Source organism: Jaculus jaculus, chromosome 2, assembly GCF_020740685.1.
Source record: "Jaculus jaculus isolate mJacJac1 chromosome 2, mJacJac1.mat.Y.cur, whole genome shotgun sequence".
In the NCBI taxonomy this organism is placed as follows: domain Eukaryota; kingdom Metazoa; phylum Chordata; class Mammalia; order Rodentia; family Dipodidae; genus Jaculus; species Jaculus jaculus.
Genome location: NC_059103.1, coordinates 213413068 through 213429800, shown reverse-complemented (window position 1 = coordinate 213429800; position 16733 = coordinate 213413068). Strand labels below are relative to the sequence as shown.

General features: G+C 44.7%; 1 pseudogene; it reads left to right on the top strand.

Annotated features, from left to right (window-relative positions):
* The window catches only part of LOC123458716, a 107330-nt pseudogene extending 94306 nt beyond the window's left edge, over positions 1 to 13024 (top strand).
* The last annotated feature ends 3709 nt before the right edge of the window (positions 13025 to 16733 follow it).

The window sequence follows — 16733 nt, the reverse complement described above, 5'->3', positions numbered from 1 at the left end:
AGCTGGCCCAATCACAAAGGTTGTAATCTCTCAATTGCAGCTGAATGGGCAGCAGTTCACCCAAAGATTTTTTTTTTTTTTTCTGTACCTTATCCAGCCTGAGACTACATAGTGAATTCCAGGTCAGCCTGGGTTAGAGTGAGACCCTACCTCAAAAAAAAAAAATCAAGGTTGGAGAAATGGCATAGTGGGTAAGGCACTTGCCTGCAAAGCCTAAGCATCTAGATTTGACTCCCCAGAGCCCATGTAAGTCAGATGCCCATGGTGGCACATGTGTCTGGAGTTTGCTGTGGCTAGAGGCCCTGGTGCACCCACTCTCTCTCTTTCTCACTGTAATAAATAAAAATAAAATTTTTAAAAATCATGGCTAAACGGGTGCAATAGTGGCACGTCTGTCATGGTGGAAGCCAACTGCCCTCTAATTGGACTGGAGGCCCGCTCCATGGGAGGGAATACTTCCCTGATACTGAAAACTTAAAACAGGGTTAGTCATGAGTCCTAGGGATGTAACATCTGCTGCTGTCTGGCTAAATGTATAGACTATGCTTATCAAACTGCCCAGTAATCACTTCTCTTAATGTTGACAGCAATTTGCCAAGTAGTCCTGATTCCCTTGATAGCTAGTGGAGACAAACACAGGTTCTTTTAACTACTGAGACTAACTCTTAGATCACCTATTGCACATCACACAGTAAATATATCTATAGATCATTACATGTAGAGTATAGAATGGCTACAAAGAGTTAAAGAGGTCAAAGCAGAATTCAAGGAGTCCCAAAGAGGCCTAACTGGAGTCAAACAGAATACTTACAGGAATGCAAAGAAAAAGCAGGCATAGTGGCTCATGCCTATACTCCTAGCAGGTGGAAGATGGCCATGAGTTCAAGGCCAACATGGTCTACATAGTGAATTCAGGGCAACACAGTGAGACCCTGTCTCAGAGAGAGAGGGGGAGAAGAGAGGAAGAGCAAACAAATGAAAGCAAGAGAAAGTGTCTGCAGGAAGTAGATCTCAAGTCCTGCTGGAGTTCTGTTTGAGGCATAGCTACAGAACTAATCCATGGAGTCGGAGTTGAGCCAATCTCCATGGCTGAACAGAGCTGCAAAAGCAAGGCAGGGTCATGAAGGTTGTGAAGGCTGTTGAGGCAAAAGGACGTACCAGGTCCAGATGCAGACAAATGGAGGGCAGGATGAATTGTTGGCAATTGAGTGGGGACCAAACTAAATTCTTTCTTTTTGTTGTTGTTTTGTTTTGGTTTTTGTTTTTTTAAGGTAGGGTCTCACTCTAGCCCAGGCTGACCTAGAATTCACTATGTAGTCTCGGGCTGGCCTCAAATTCACAGTGATCCTCCTACCTCTGCCTCCCAAGTGCTGGGATTAAAGGCGTGCACCACCATGCCCGGCCAAGCTAAATTCTCTTTTTTTTTTTTTCTTTTCACAATTTTTATTAACATTTTCCGTGATTATAAAAAATATCCCATGGTTCATGGAAAATGTTAATAAAAATATAAATATATATATATATATCTCCCATGGTAATACCCTCCCTCCCCCCCCCCACACACACACTTTCCCCTTTGAAATTCCATTCAAGGTAAATTCTTAAGTTCTCTGCTTGGATATGGTGCACCCAGAAGCCATAGAATGTTACCAGAAAATTTTCAGTTCCAGGGATGGAATGCCTTCCAGTGAATTGTTATCCAGGGAGGTCCCTGATATCCCCCCCCCCGCCCCCTCGCCGCGAAACATTACAGGCCATTGCCCAGGCTCTTGAATTCCCACCAGTAATAGATTGTAAGACCCTATTGCTGAAGATTCCACATACTTGGGCTGCAAGGTCATTGAGAGATCAAGCTGGGGCTTGGGAGATGGCTTAGCAGTTCAGGTGCTTGTCTCTAAAGCCAAGGACCTAGGTTTGATACCTCAGGACCCACGTAAGCCAGATGCACAAGGTGGCGCATGCATCTGGAGTTTGTAGTGGCTGTAGACTCTGGCATGCCCATTCTCTCTTTGTTTCTCTCTCTCTCTTTCTCAAATAAATAAAAACATTTTTTAAAAGAAGTCAAGCTGGAGCTGAGCTAAAAATCTCCTCTGTGTAGACCAGCTGACAGGAAGCTGGACAAGGCTATGCTGCATGCAGCTCCATGGGAGAGAGAGGTCATCAGTGGAGATAAACAACAGTGGACTCTGCAAGCCTTAGGTTTGGCCAGCCAGGCCAAATGAGCCAAGGGGTACAATAGTGGCATGTCTGTTATGGGGAAACCAACCACTCTCTAATTGGACTGGAGGCCCACTCCAAGGGAGGGAATACATGCCTGATACTGAAAACCTATGATGGGGGAGGTCATGAGTCCTAAGGGTGTCTGGCTAAATGCATATATTATGCTCACCAAACTGCCTGGTAAGCACTTCTCTTAATGTACATACCCATATATTAATGCTACTCTCATTTTTTAAATATATTTTTATATTTTATTTATTTATTTGAAAGAGAGGAAGAGGCAGAGAGAGAGAGAGAGAGACAATGGGTGTGCCAGGGCTTCCATCCACTGAAAACAAACTCCATATGCATGCACCCCCTTGTGCATCTGGCTTAAGTGGGTCCTGTGGAATCAAACCAGGGTTCTTAGGCTTCACAGGCAAACACCTTAACCGCCTTAACTGCTAAGCCATTTCCCCGGTCCTACTCTCATTTTTTATTAGAGAAGCTTCTCGTTTCAGATGCCGGAGACCTTGGGATTACTCATAAGGCACCATAGTGCTGAGAAGTGACAGAGGAGTGCTCAGCACTGAAACATCTCTATCATACCTTCCAAGGCTCAGGGTCCAATGTGGAAGAGATGGTGGAAAGAATGTAAGAGCCAAAGGAAGGGTAGGACTCCTTACAATGTGCTCCTCCAGACATAAAATGGCCTGCATATTCATAACCTCAAAGTGCCTAGCACTTCCTACACAAGACCATCATAATAGGAGGAAAAGATGACATCAAAATAAAAGAGAGACTGATTGAGAGGGGAAAACGTATGGAGAGTGGAGTTGCAAAAGGGAAAGTGGGGAGGGGGAGAAATTATCATGGTTTATTATCTATAATTATGGAAGTTGTCAAGAAAAAAGAAAAATCCAGGGCTCTTACTATAATTAATAAAGTATTATAATTCAACAGACATGAATGATTTTTGGTATACTCATAGTCACTATAGTTGTTGCTGTTATTAACTATCCCAGCTGCTTCTGTGATGGCAGAGTGAAAAGTCACCTAATCTACTCAAACAAAAACACCTCCAGGTGAAGCTCAAATCAACACACTTTGTATATCAAACTATGTGTAATGTAATGAATGCCATTATTATACAAGACGAGATAGACATAAAACTATTAACCCAAGTACAACTTATGAAATTACCTATAACGTATTTCAAAGACCAAATTTATGCCACTAGGCTCCAAGACACTTTAAGTTGTGATTGGAGACATAAATCCATATGTATGACCCTGAACTGGGTATGGTGGCACACACCTTTAATCCCAGCACCTGGGAGGCAGAGGTAGGAGGATCACCACAAATTCAAGATCAGTCTAAGACTACATAGTTAATTCCCCATCAACCTGAGCTAGAGTGAGACCCTACCTCAAAAATTGTGTGTGTCTATGTTCTCTCTCATATGGGGATCCTAGCTACAGATGACTGGGCTTCTGTGTGAGAATGAAAATACTTAGTAGCAGAGGCCAGTAAGTTGAAAAGGAGACATAAAGGGTGGAGAAAGGAAGGGAGGAGGATACTTAATAGGTTGATATTGCATATATGTAATTACAATGATTGTAATGGGGAGGTAATATGATTGAGAATGGAATTTCAAACGGGAAAGTGTGGGGGTGGGGAGGGAGGGAATTACCATGGGATATATTTTATAATCATGGAAAATGTTAATAAAAATTTAAAAAAAAAAATTGTGTGTGTGTGTGTGTGTGTGTGTGTGTGTGTGTGTATGACCCCATATGCTTAAAATAAATGCAACTATACTTGGGGGCTGGTGGTTTGAGTCAGGTGTCCCTCATAAACTTAGGTGTTCTGCATGCTAAATTCCCAGTTGATGGAGATTTGGGGATTAAAGCTTTAAAGCTTCCTGGAGAGAGTGTATTGTTGGGGGCAGGTTTATGGGTGTTATAGCCAGTGTCCCCTTGCTAGTAGTTGGCACACTCTCCTGCTGCTATTGTCCACCTTATGTTGCCAGGGGGTGATGTCCACCCTCTGCTCATCGTTTTCCCCGGCCATCATGGAGCTTCCCCTCATGTCTGTAAACCAAAATGAACCTTTTTCTTTCCCAAAATCTGCTCTTGGTCTGGGGTGATTTCTGCCAGCAATGCGAACTTGATTGTATGCAACATGGGGCAAAATTTAAAAAAAAAATTTCAAGCCGGGCGTGGTGGCACATGCCTTTAATCCCAGCACTCGGGAGGTAGAGGTAGGAGGATGACCATGAGTTCAAGGCCACCCTGAGACTCCATAGTGAATTCCAGGCCAGCCTGGGCTAGAGTGAAACCCTACCTTGAAAAAAAAATCTTCAAGGATCCCTATTTAATTATGTTACTATAAATATTAATTGGTTATATGACCAAATTAGTCAAACAATGCTTATCTTACAAAACAATATTAAAAAGATATCTTAAACCAGGCCTAGTGGCGCACGCCTTTCATCCCAGCACTCAGGCAGAGGTAAGAGGGTCACCGTGAGTTCAATGCCACCCTGAGACTACATAATGAATTCCAGGAGAGCCTGAGCTAGAATGAGACCCTGCCTCGAAAAAAAAATCTTGACACCAGGATTTCACCAACAATTTGTCTTGGCTTAATCCATCTTCCTGGGTTAATTATCTGTACTTTGTTCTTTGTACAGTTGGAGAGATCAACCTAAAAATACTTACTTGCCAGCAACAATATGTCTGGTTCATCAGACTGCTTTTGAAAGTAAAAGACAAGGGAAGACATGAAGATCAAGCTAATTGACAAAAGGCTAATCTTTGCACAGGCTAAGCCTGGGGACGTGAAAGACTATGACTCTTGGGTACAGCTTCTTTTTTTGTCAAATGCTTATTTATTTATTTATGGGGGGGAAGCGGGAGGCAGACAGTGAAGGCACGCATGCCTGGGCATCCTACCACTGCAAACAGACTCCAGACATGTGCCATTTTATGCATCTGGCTGTATGCAGACACTGGGGAATTGAGCCAGGACCATCAGGCTTTGAAGCAAGTGCCTTTAACTGATAAGCCCTAGGTAGAGCTTCTTTATTTATTTATTTATTTGAGAGCGACAGAGAGAAAGAGGCAGAGAGAGATAGAAACAGAATGAGCGTTACAGGGCATCAGTCACTGCAAATGAACTCCAGATGCGTGCACCCCCTTGTGCATCTGGCTAACGTGGGTCCTGGGGAAACGAGTCTCGAACCGGGGTCCTTAGGCTTCATAGGCAAGCGCTTTACCGCTAAGCCACCACTCCAGCCCCAGAGCTTCTTGAAGACAGGAAACTCACAGCTTCTCCAAAGGTCTTCTCATAAATATAAACAAATGACTTATGCTCATACTACTCATAACTTTGTCTGAATCCAAATAAAACTTGGAGTAGTCAGTTCCTGGAGCACCAGAGTGCATCCCCCTGGCCCTCCATTAAATCATATTTTGCCTGGTGAATGCTCATTTTACATTTATCCAAACACCACTGCATGGTGTACTCAGAAAGCAGGCATGGCTTACATCTAAGTTACAAGTGCAGGCAGAACATATTATCAATCTTGAAAACAATACTCCTATCAACAAATCTAAACTAATTAAGTTGATCTAGAAACTGTCAGGAAAAGACAGTCAGAGCACAAAGTCTTAGCACCTTTGTTTGAAAACACACCAATTACTCAGAAAGGCTGGAGACAGAACATGGGAGCTTGAGTTTATTTTTCTTACATGAAGATCACTTGAGCATGAGGGTGTATCCTGGAGTAGGGAATGTTCCTTGAGGGTTATAAGTAAATGAACTTGAAAATTCAGATTACACATACAAGTAGAATCTGGTTATTGCTGAGCTCTAAAACAACCCTTGACCAATCTGTTTTGAAAGATAAACCACTGTTGGACAAACAGTGTTTGTAGCTTAATCTTGGGGTAGAAATCAATCTAATGTAACCCTAATGATGAAACATTTGACAGGTTTAGAGAAACAAAGCAGGAGCTTTCTTTAAAGACAAAATGCTCTTAGGTATGAGGACCTTATCTTAAAAAATTAAATACTAAGTGAACCTTCACCATAAGACTCATTTTCCCCAGTAGTTGGGAGCTTAACCACCGGACCACAGTGTATCGTAAGCCCTGTGGGGGAAGCACCGAGTGGCACCGTGCAGGCGCCTGTGCACGTGTAGTCCCCGCTTCCATCCTTGCCCTGGAGAGCCGCCCCAGCCACAGTGTGTGAGAGCAAGACAGATGAGTTCCTCCCAGATTTCTAGCCTCTGCCTGGAATTGGCCCCAGAGCTCAACTATTTCTGACCAGCCCTACCCCTGGAGAGCGCAGCAGGACTGCATACAATTAGGAAACTGGTGCTATGGCCCAGTCACCCCCCCCCCCCGTTTCCTTTACAGTTTGTACAGAGCAAGGGAGACAAAACAAACTTTTATTTATTTATTTATTTTTTAATAGGGTCTCACTCTAGCCCAGGCTGACCTAGAATTCGCTACGGAGTCTTAGGGTGGCCTCAAACTCAGGGCAATCTTCCTACCTCTGCCTCCTGAATGCTGGTATTAAAGGTGTGCACCACCATGCCTGACAAAACAAACTTTTTCTTTAATGTTTTTTGTTTATTTTATTTATTTGAGAGAGATAGAAAGAAGGAGAGAGAGAATGGGCACACCAGGGCCTTCAGCCTCCGTAAATGAACTCTAGATGTGTGCACCACCTTGTGCATCTGGCTTATGTGGGTCCTGGGGAATTAAACCTGGGTCCTTTGACTTTGCAGGAAAATGCCTTAACCACTAAGCCATCTCTCCAGCCCCTGGAAAAACACTTTTTGAAAAGATACAGCATTTCTGTCACAGCCAAAAGCCATGGAACACCTGGCATTAGCATAGAGCCAGAAGCAAATTTAGTATGAGACTAGAATATAATCATGCATATAATCAAAGTGAGAAGTTACCCCAAACTATAAAACAGAGGCAAGCAGAAGAGTCCCCAAGACCAAAAAATTGTATTATGCTCTTCCCCAACCCCCACAACCCAGACAGGCTGGGTGAGGCGAAAGCCAGACTCACATGTGTCCCTGTGGACCAAATGAAGAGAAGGCAGGCAGAGCCAGAGCACAGCCAGAAAACCAGAGCAGAGAGGAGAGGAGTGGAGTAGAGCTAGCCACAGAAATACAATCGCAGCCTTTATAGGCAAAGGGAAGACCCGATTGGTTTGTAGATTTGGAGGGTGAATCCCAGAGCCAGTCCACCTGTGCCAGCCCATCTAGGTAGCACACTGGTCTGTGGGCAGCAGGGACCACTGTAGATCATAAACCATCAGACAAGAGTTCCATTTCTGCCAAGAGGTCCGTTCTAGTGCTAGGGTGAGGTAACATGTGGGGTGGCAACTCCTGGTTTTCTCTGGGCCCCAATTTCTAACTGAAACTGCCTAAAAGAAACTAGCTTTCGAATGGACTTCTGTGTGAGTTGGAAGAAAACTTAGTAGCAAAGGCCAGTAAGCTAGAAAAGAGATATAAAGGGAAGAGAAAGGAAGGGAGGGGGTACTTAATAGGATGGCATTGTATATATGTAAGTAGAAGAATAGATTAGTGAGGGTGAAAAGGCTCAAATGAGGTCAGGGGAAGAGATTGAGTATAGGAAAGGCAGAGGGAGGGTTAATCAAATCTAAGAGGATATAAATAAATCATAAGCAAACCCACTTTTTTGGACAATAGAACACTCAGGAGCTGTAGATTGTTGCTAGAAATTTTTCAGTGGCAGGCATGGGATACCTTCCAGTGAGTTGTTGGCCAGGGAGGTCCCTGATAGCCCCAAAACATTATAGACCATTGCCAAGGCCCTTGGTTTCCCATCAGGAATAGATGTTAAGGCCCTATTGCTGAAGACTCCACATATTTGGGCTGCAAGGTCACTGAGAAATCCTGCTTGAACTGAGCTGATAACCTCCTCCATGTAGACCAGCTGGCTGGAAGAAGCCATTCTGCATGCAGTTCAATGGGAGAAAGAGAAATCACCAGTGAAGATACTCAACAGTGGACACTGAAAGCCTTATATTTGGCCAGCCAGGCCAAATGAGCCAATGGTATAACAGTGGCATGTCATGGTGTCTGTCATGACGGAAACCAACTGCCCTCTAATTGGACTGGAGGCCCACTCCATGGGAGGGAATACATCCATGATACTGAAAACTTAGGGGTAGTCATGAGCCCTAGGGGTGTAACATCTGCTTCTGTCTGGCTAAATGTATATACTATGCTTATCAAACTGCCCAGTAAGCACTTCTCTTAATGTTCATACCCATATATTAATGCTACTCTCACTTTTGGTAGAGAATCTTCTCTTTTCAGATGGCAGTGACCTTGGGATGACTCAGAAGGCATCATGGTGCTGGAAAGAAGTGACAGAAGTGCTCAGCACTGCAATATCTCTACCACATCTTCCAAGGCTCAGGGTCTATTGCGGAAGAGGTGGTGGAAAGAATGTAAGAGCCAAAGGAAGGGCAGGACTCCTTATAATGTGCTCCTCCAGACACAAAATGGCCTGGATATCCATGACCTCACCGTGCCTGACACTACCTACACAAGACCATCATAACAGGAGGAAAAGATCATGACATCAAAATAAAAGAGAGACTGATTGAGATGGGGAGGGGATATGATGGAGAATGGAGTTTCAAAGGGGAAAGTGGGGGGGGGAGGGAGGGTATTGCCATGAGATAATTTTTATAATCATGTAAGTTGTTAATAAAAAATTTTTGAAAAGAAAAAAGAAACTAGCTTTCTCCTATCCTTCTTCACTATGTTCCATATATGGCATACACTGTCACCTGACAACTAAATTTAAATGTTGCTGGACATGATGGCTTATGCCTTTAATCCCAGCATTTGGGAGGCAGAAGTAGGAGGATTCCTCTCTTTGTGTCTCTTTCTCCCTCTCTCAAGTAAATAAATAAATAATTTCTTAAAAATGTAACTTGCAGCCGGGCATGGTGGTGCATATCTTTAATCCCAGCACTCGGGAGGCAGAGGTAAGAGGATTTCCATGAGTTCGAGGCCACCCTGAGACTCCATAGTGAATTCCAGGTCAGCCTGGGCTAGAGTGAGACCCTACCTCGAAAAACAAACAAACAAACAAAAAGAGTAACTTGCTTTAATTTTACAGGACTTACAGTTATAAGACAGTTCTAAATCTCAAATGAGACATGAGATTTGTAAACAATCTTAAAATTCGTAAAGGTTATGGGGACCTTTAAAGTTAGAACAAAGCCAGGTGTGGTCATGCACGCCTTTAATCCCAGCACTTGGGAGGCAGAGGTAGGAGGATCGCTATGAGTTCAAGGCCACCTTGAGATTTCGTAGTGAATTCTAGGTTAGTATGTGCTTAAAAAAAAAAAAAAAGGGCCGGAGAGATGGCTTAGTGGTTAAGCGCTTGCCTGTGAAGCCTAAGGACCCTGGTTCGAGGCTCGCTTCTCCAGGTCCCATGTTAGCCAGATGCACAAGGGGGCGCACGCGTCTGGAGTTCATTTGCAGAGGCTGGAAGCCCTGGCACGCCCATTCTCTCTCTCTCCCTCTATCTGTCTTTCTCTCTGTGTCTGTCACTCTCAAATAAATAAATAAAAATATTTTTAAAAAAACAATGTCAATAAACAAATAAATAAAGTTAGACCAAGTACAATTAATATTATGAAATGGTCATGAGTCTATGGGGGTCAAAGAGAAAATGAAATGATTTAAATGTGTGGCCCATAAAATCAGGCTAAAATCTTTTGTTGTTTGTTTTTGGTTTTTCAAGGTAGTGTCTTGCTCTAGCCCAGGCTGACCTGGAATTGACTACGAAGTCTCTGGGTGGCTTCAAATTGGTGAACCTCTTACCTCTGCTTCCTGAGTGCTGGGATTAAAAGCGTGCACCACCACACACAGCTAAGACTAAAATTTTAAGTCTCCAATGGATAAAGCCCTACCAAGGAAGAGGTATGTCACTAGTGGCAGATATCAGAGTCTGGACTTTAGGTATGTTTGGGAGAAATCTGGAACCCAGCCCTAAGGTATAAAAACAACTTGGAGTTCTGGCTGTTCTTACTTACTGATGTTGGTAGTGCTGGTTGTTTGACAGTGTCTCTTTGCTTAGATTTATAGAAGTGAGCCAAGGCTGGAGAGATAGCTTAGTGGTTAAGGCACTTGCCTGCAAAGCTCAAGGACCCAGGTTTGACTCCCCAGAACCCATGTAAGTCACACACATGGTGGCTCATGTGTCTGGAGTTTCTTTGCAGTAGCTGGAGGTTCTGGAGCATCCATTCTCCGTCTCCCAATATCTCTCTCTCTAATAATAAACAAATAAAAATTTTAAAAAATGTGTAATACAAGGAGACCCACATACCTCTAGGGAATTGAGTCCATACCCAACAGTCAAGAGATATAGTGCAGATTTGCCACACTAGACTTAAGAGGACAGTGTTCTCAGTGAATTGTGACAGTTGACAAGTTACCACAGACCCAGAGAATCCCCTCAGGATCAAATTTTGGAAGATACCTGCCTCAACTTAGAAGACTACAGCCCTGTTCTAGTCACCCTGGAAGCCGACTGGCCCATGCAAGAAACCTGAGGAGCTTAGCATGGGATCTTGGGGAAAATGGACTTGATGTCCACCAGTCCTACTTGTGTTTGCTGTGCCTAATTGGGAAAAAAATTATTTGCTTCTTATAACAGCTTGTGCTCTATAAGCTCTGTAAGTCAAGACAGTCAGACAGCTGGTAAGGATCCTGGCTTCTTCCACTTGCTGGCCCTGGTATTCATCGTGATCCTTCTGTTTGGCCTTTATGCTCTCCATATGACAGCAAACAAAATTCTAAATAGTCCTCCAAGGGTCTCAAAGGGTTAGCATTGACAGTGATATCAGAATAGGTGATGTCTCTTGGTAATATTTACAAAAGACATCCAAAGAAGGAAATATGGTAGAAGAAGTTTAACAAAGAAACCAGGCCCAAGCCAGGCTGGCGACACACAGCTTTAATCCCAGCACTCGGAGGCAGAGGCAGGAGGCTCACCGTGAGTTTGAGGCCACCCTGACATGACATAGTGAATTCCAGGTTAACTTGAGCTAGAGTGAGACCCTACCTTGAAAAACCAAATCAATTAATTAAATTTTAAAAATGCAAGATGGGCTGGAGAGATCACTTAGTGGTTAAGGAGCTTGCCTACAAAGCCTAAGGACCCACGTTCAATTCTCCAGGTCCCACATAAGTCAGATGCACATTGTGGTGCATGTGTCTAGAGTTCGTGTGCAGTGGCTGGAGGGCCTGAAGCATCGATTCTCTCACACACTCTCTCTCTCTCTCATAAATAAATAAAAATAAAGTTTTAAAAATGCAAAATTATGGGCTGGGGAGAGGGCTCAGTAGTTAAGGCACTTGCTGGCAATGTCTATGGACCCACGTTTGGTTCCCTAGTACCATCAGATGGTGCATGTGTCTGGAGTTCCTTTGCAGTGGCTAGAGGCCCTGGAGCACCCATTCACTTTCTCTCTCTCATAAAATATATGTATGTTTTTTTGAGGTAAGGTCTCACTCTAGCCCAGGATAAAATATTTTAATGATGTCAGACTGCTGCTATATTTGTCTACAAAACCTCTGAGCTATCAGAGCTCAGTACTCAGACTTTAGAAGTGTGGCAGGAAATTTTCCCCCTGGAGAGATGCAAACAGGTATCTTCACCCCAAATAGGGCTCAGATGGCAGACCAATTACACCAATAGCAGTTTGGTGAACCAATATTTTTATTGTGGGGTCACTTACAGAATATAAAGAGAGCAAAGAGTGGTGGCACACACCTTTAATCCCAGCACTTGGAAGGCAGAGGTAGGAAGATCACCCACTGTGAGTTCAAGGCCACACCAGAGACTACTTACTGAATCCCAGGTCAGCTTGGACTAGAGTGAAACTCTACCTCAAAAAAAAAAAAAAGTAGCAGAGTGTGGTGGTGCACACCTTTAATCCCAGCACTGGCAAGGCAGAGGAAGGAGGATTGCCATGAGTTCAAGGTCACCCTGAGAACACATAGTGAATTCCAGGTCAGCCTGGGATAGAGTGAGGCCTTACCTCGAAAAACCAAAAAAAAAAGGGGGGGGGGCTGGAGAGATGGCTTAGCAGTTAAGTGCTTGCCTATGAAGCCTAAGGACCCCTGTTCGAGGCTTATATTCCCCAGGACCCATGTATGCCAGATGCACAAGGTGGCGCATGCACCTGGAGTTCCTTTGCAGTGGCTGGAAACCCTGGTGCATCCATTCTCTCTCTATCTGCCTCTTTCTCTCTCTATCTGCCGCTACCAAATAAATAAAAATAAATAAATATATATATATGTAATTTTTTTTTTTATTTTTCAAGGTAGGGTTTCACTCTAGCCCAGGCTAGACCTGGAATTCACTATGGAGTCTCAGGGTGGCCTCAAACTCATGGCAATCCTCCTACCTCTGCCTCCTGAGTGCTGGGATTAAAGGTGTCAGCCACCACACCCAGCAAAAATAAATATTTTTTAAAAAGAATATAAAGAGGGGCTATTTATAGGAATGTGGGGCCCATAAGCACCCACTCTGATGGAGATTCCTGTGTCAAGATTCTTCTTTGGATACTCCTCCCTCAGTCCCAGGATCAGGGCTTACTTACCCAGCAGCTGTACCACAGAGAAGTCTCATTTCACCCTGAATGACAACTTCCATGTGGCTGCTTCTAGAAGCTCTTTGTCCCTGTCCAGGAGCGTGGGACCCCAGAGCAGTATTTCAGTGGGGCTCAGTATCAGGTTTACCCCTGAAGATCCTTCTTCCTCACCTCAGGGAGAGGGCTTATTACAGAGCCTGGAAATCCCAGAGACACCATCTCAATGGAGCTCATTGTATTTGGATTACCCCCGCAGATGCTCTTCCCTCCGCCTCAGGGTAAGGGCTTAAGATCATGGAAACTCCAAAGGAACTGCCTTAGTGGAAGTCATTGTTCCTAGATCTTTTCCTCCCTATACACTCTATCTCACCCCCTGAGGTCACGAGACCTAGTGCATTATTGTATATAGTTGGTGCAGCGGGGGATACCTCAATGTCAAGTGGATGGGGGAGGCTGATGATCCTTTCCATACTTTCTGTGATGAGGTGATCCAGCTGGTTTTGATAGAGCCAGCAACAGCTGTTTACACCTTTCAATTTGGAGGAAATTTGCCCTACGACAGGAAGTTATCTCCCTGCATCCATGTCGACATGAGTAAATTTTCTGATTCTCCACTCATCTCTGGTGCCAGCTCTGTGTGACTGAGTTTTTGGCAACAACTCCATGAAAGCTTTCTTCCACATGAGCCTGTTAGGGTTCAAAATAGAAGTTCTGGAAACAACCAGGACCCCTCCTGGGAGGGAGGTCTTTCAAAGGAGCTAAACATTGTGATTGGTCAAGTTCAGCCCCCAGAACCCGGCGCCAGGGCTAGCCTCTCTCTGAGACAGCCCCTAGCCCTAACCAACCAGCTGTCCCTCTAGTTCACCTGAGCTGGAAGACAGCCTGCCACTATAAGTTTATAAATATCTTCACAAGGGGAGGGCAGGCTCTCTGACCACTTGGAAACTTCCAGCTGCAGGCCCAGGTTCAGGTCCAGCCAAGAAGGATCCCCCCAGCCCTTACTGTCTACATAGGCTCTTTACCCCTTCAGCTCCCCACACGGCAGGAGCTAATTAAAATTTATAGAGTAGGTCCTCAGAGCCAACAGTTAACTCTTTTTTGATATTTTATTTGTGTGTGTATGTGTGTGTGTGTGTGAGAGAGAGAGACAGGGAGAGAGAGAATGGATGCATCAGGGCCTCTAGCCACTGCAAATGAACCCCAGACATGTGCGCTACCTTGTGTATCTGGCTCTGTGTGAATGCTAGAGAATAGAACCTGGGTCCTTAGGCTTTGCGGGCAAGTGCCTTAACCACTGAGTAATCTCTCTAGCCCTCTTTTTTAAAAAAAAATTAGGTTGATATTGTATATATGTAAGTACAATGATTGAGATGGGGAGGTAATATGATGGAGAATGGAATTTCAAAGGGGAAAGGGGAGGGAGGGAGGGAATTACCATGGGATATTTTTTTATAATCATGGAAAATGTTAATAAAAATTTTTAAAAAATTTTTTACTTACATATATTTATATGAGAGAGAAAGAGGCAGATAGAGAGAAAGAGAGAATGGGCACACCAGGGCCTCTAGCCAGTGCAACTGAATTCCAGATATATCCGCAACTGTGTGAGTCTGGTTTACATAGGTCCTGGGGAATCAAACCTGGTTTGCAGGTAAGCACCCTAACCACCAAGCCATCTCTTCAGCCTTTCTTTTTTTTTCTTTAAAGCAAGGTCTCACACTAGCTCAGGCTGACCCAAAACTCACTCTGTAGTTCAGCCTGGTCTTGAACTCATACAAGTCCTCCTACTTACCTCAGCCTTCCAAGTTTTAGGATTATAGGCTTGAGCCACTTTGAGAGGCCTGACTCCTTTTGGGAAAGGTCCTCTGCTCATACTTTTACTTTTACAGACCTTATGGCCCTTTGAATTTCTGGGATCTATTACTACCATGTTAAAATTTGGTAAGGAGGCCCTCTGACTTTTACTGTTTACATACTCCTTCCTCTTTACAAAGAGATGTCTTATTGTCTGTCCTTGGTTCTGACCAGCCTTTTATTACTGCCTCTGACTCCTAGATATCACTGCACTAATTTACCTAGAGTACGTCATCTCTGAACAGAAGTGTTTTCATTGATATAATCATCAGGCTACCTATTAAAAAAAAAAAATGAGGCCTGGAGAGATGCCTTAGCAATTAAGGCTTCAGCTGCAAAGCCATGGTTGATTCCCTAGGATCCACATAAGCCAGATACACAAGGTGGCATGTGAATGTGGAGATTGTTTGCAGTGGCTAGAGGACCTGGTGCACCCATTCTCCATCTACTCCTCTCTCTCAAATACATAAATAAATAAAATTGAACAAAAGTATAGACATGTATGATTGGGTGTTCATGTGGGTGAGTGCGGGTGTGCACATACACATTTTATGCAGGGAGTTCAGAGAACAAAGTGTTCATGTAGTTGAGTGTGGGTGTGCACATGCCACAGTGTCTGCATGGAGGTCATAGGACAAGGTGTCCATGTGGGTGAGTGTGAGTGTGCACATGTCACAGTGTCTGCATGGAGGTCAGAGGACAAGGTGTCCATGTGGGTGAGTGTGAGTGTGCACATGCCACAGTGTCTGCATGGAGGTCAGAGGACAAGGTGTCCATGTGGGTGAGTGTGGTGTGCACATGTCACAGTGTATGCATGGAGGTCAGAGGACAAGGTGTCCATGTGGGGGAGTGTGAGTGTGCACATGTCACACTGTCTGCATGGAGGTCAGAGGACAAGGTGTCCATGTGGGTGAGTGTGAGTGTGCACATGTCACAGTGTCTGCATGGAGGTCAGAGGACAAGGTGTCCATGTGGGTGAGTGTGAGTGTGCACATATCACAGTGTCTGCATGGAGGTCAGAGGACAAGGTGTCCATGTGGGTGAGTGTGAGTGTGCACATGTCACAGTGTCTGCATGGAGGTCAGAGGACAAGGTGTCCATGTGGGTGAGTGTGAGTGTGCACATGTCACAGTGTCTGCATGGAGGTCAGAGGACAAGGTGTCCATGTGGGTGAGTGTGAGTGTGCACGTGTCACAGTGTCTGCATGGAGGTCAGTGGACAAGGTGTCCATGTGGGTGAGTGTGTGTGTGCACATGTCACAGTGTCTGCATGGAGGTCAGAGGACAAGGTGTCCATGTGGGTGAGTGTGAGTGTGCACATGTCACAGTGTCTGCATGGAGGTCAGAGGACAAGGTGTCCATGTGGGTGAGTGTGAGTGTGCACATGTCACAGTGTATGCATGGAGGTCAGAGGACAAGGTGTCCATGTGGGTGAGTGTGAGTGTGCACATGTCACAGTGTCTGCATGGAGGTCAGTGGACAAGGTGTCCATGTGGGTGAGTGTGTGTGTGCACATGTCACAGTGTCTGCATGGAGGTCAGAGGACAAGGTGTCCATGTGGGTGAGTGTGAGTGTGCACATGTCACAGTGTATGCATGGAGGTCAGAGGACAAGGTGTCCATGTGGGTGAGTGTGGTGTGCACATGTCACAGTGTATGCATGGAGGTCAGAGGACAAGGTGTCCATGTGGGTGAGTGTGAGTGTGCACATGTCACAGTGTATGCATGGAGGTCAGAGGACAAGGTGTCCATGTGGGTGAGTGTGAGTATGCACATGTCACAGTGTCTGCATGTAGGTCAGAGGACAAGGTGTCCATGTGGGTGAGTGTGAGTGTGCACATGTCACAGTGTCTGCATGGAGGTCAGAGGACAAGGTGTCCATGTGGGTGAGTGTGAGTGTGCACATGTCACAGTGTCTGCATGGAGGTCAGTGGACAAGGTGTCCATGTTGGTGAGTGTGAGTGTGCACATGTCACAGTGCCTGCATGGAGGTCAGAGGACAAGGTGTCCA